Here is a 2575-nt window from a genome sequence, read left to right on the forward strand (position 1 = left end):
ACTACTTTGGGCATGACATCAAAACATGGTTTCAAGTTTTCAAGGTATAGCATGCACAATTTCAAACTATAAACTCATTAAGCATGATATCATCAAACATGATTTCATAAAGCATTTTCAATCAAAATCAGAAATCATCAATTTAGATACACATTATTTTTTCTTAAAAACATACATAGGATTAATCATTAGATTTATTTTGTTATATTTTCATAAAACATACAATTTCATGATAAAAAATATATATTTAAAACTAATCATGAAAAGCACTAAGTAATTTCATGGTAAGGAAAAGGATATTCGATTGAGTCGCTTACCTTATTGACGAAAGTCATTAAAGCACAGTTTGCCACCTTGCCCTTGTTGGTTTGCTCATCGCCTTCGGATGCACTTGTTTCATCCCAAGTCACTTTGAGTGCTCTCTTCTTCTTTGGCAAGTTTTTTTTTAATTTATTTTTATTCTTTAATTCTCTTTTAATGAATTTTTTAAGTTTTATAGTAAGAAGTTCAAGTTTATCATCACTTGATCTTTTACTCGAGTGGTCTTCATTTGTTTTAAGTGTCAAATCCTTTTTGTTCTTTGGAAGGTCATTCTCATGTTCATTTTGTGCCATACAACTCATTTTATGGTCATTAAAGACCCGATAAGTTCTTCGAGAGGAAAAGTATTCAAATTCTTTTATTCTTGTATTATCGTTACTTTTGAATCCCAATTTTTGGAAAGTGATCATAAAACTTTATTGACAAGTTCAAAATTTGAAAAACTTTTACCAAGAGCTTGTAGACTATTGATGACATCCGTAAAATGGGTGTACATGTCTCCAATATTCTCACTTGGTTCCATCCGAAATAATTCAAAATTATGCATCCAAACATTGATTTTTGAATTTTTAACTTTCAAGTGTATGCCAAATATCGAAAGTCATTTCACAAATAGAAACACGACTAAACTCATTTTTGCTCAAAGCACAAAATAGAGCGTTCATAGCTCTAGTATTCAAAGAAAAAGTTTTCTTCTCCAAATCATTCCATTCATTTATTGAAGTAGAAGAATTTTGAAAACCACTTTCGATAATATTCCATAAATTTAAATACATTGAAAGCAAGAAAACTCTCATTCGAGTTTTCCAATAAGTGCAGTCTGTCCCATTGAACATGGGAGGATGAATGATAGAAAAGCCTTATTGAAAGCCAAAAAAAGTCATTTCTCTTGGATGTTAAACCAAGCGAGAAATAGCGTGGCTCTAATACCAACTATTAGGAACGAGTCAGGCACTAAGAGAGGGGGGGTGAATTAGTGCAGCGGAGAAATCATGTCGATTCGAAAAATTCTTCATTCGATAAAAACCGATCTTGAAAATGTATTTAACTTGAAAGCAAACGGAGGAGTGTAATGGAAGTAATGGAAGTAAAGCAAGTAAACAATTTGCAGTGAAGGTAAATAGCAAGAGTAGAAATGCAAACCAGTTTATTGTGGTTCAATCATCATGACCTATATCCACTCCATTGATTCCTCTTCCGTCGAGGCCACCGACATCCACTATCGATCTTCTTTCAACGGGTGAAGATCAACGACCCTTTTACACCCCTCTTCTTTTTTTCATAGGTTTAGGAGACAACCTTTACAAGCACTCACTCCTCTTTAAATAGAATTCTAAACTTAGAACTAGAGGAGGTATATCTTAATTAATTGCTACAGTGTTTTCCTACTTTTAAGCTATTTGTGCTTATATATGTTAACTTGGAGGGGTATTTATAAGCTTTAAGTGGATTCAAACTTGGAGCCTAAAAAGGTTTCATCCCGAGTTTCCCGGGTCCTAACGGTACCACCGCCTAGAGCACTGACACTAGGCGGTACCACCGCCCAATCTGGTGGTACCATCGCCTAGGAGACTATGTCTGGGTAGTACCACCGCCTGATAATCTCAGAGACTGAGTCTGGGTAGTACCATCTCCCAAACCGATAGTATCATTGCCTGATAGTCTCGAAGATTGTGCCATGATGGTTCCACCTATTGGGTCACTCTTTGGGCCTTTCACTTGGCCCAACATAGTCTAACCTTAGGCCAAATTGGCCCCTAATTGAGTTGGCCCAATTCCAACCCAATTATGTGCAAACTACGAAATTTAAAGCATACACTAACCTAAATAAGTTTGGTTTCTTCCGGCGAGCTTCCGGTGATCTTCCGGCGAACTTCCGATGATCTCTCAGCAATGTTCCAATGGACTCCCGACAAGCACTTGGACTTCACGATGATCTTCTTGGCAAGTTTCGATGAGCTTCTCTAGCAAGCTCCTGGACTTCTCGGTCAATTCTGACAGAACCTCCGACGAACGTCCGAACTTCCGATGAACTCTCAAATTCCCAACGAAATCTTGTTTTTGACTCCGGGACTTCATTTTGCTTTATGCTTTTATCGATATCATAGTTAATCCTACACAATTAAAACCTACTTCAATCTAGATAATTATTATAAGGCTTAAATCAAATGTTGTCCGGCATGTCATTGGTTCATCGACGCTTCATCTGATTCTTCGGTGCATCTTCCTCTCTTGCGGCCTATTGCCCAATCGG

This window comes from Musa acuminata, chromosome BXJ3-4 (genome assembly GCF_036884655.1).
Source record: "Musa acuminata AAA Group cultivar baxijiao chromosome BXJ3-4, Cavendish_Baxijiao_AAA, whole genome shotgun sequence".
Lineage (NCBI taxonomy): Eukaryota > Viridiplantae > Streptophyta > Magnoliopsida > Zingiberales > Musaceae > Musa > Musa acuminata.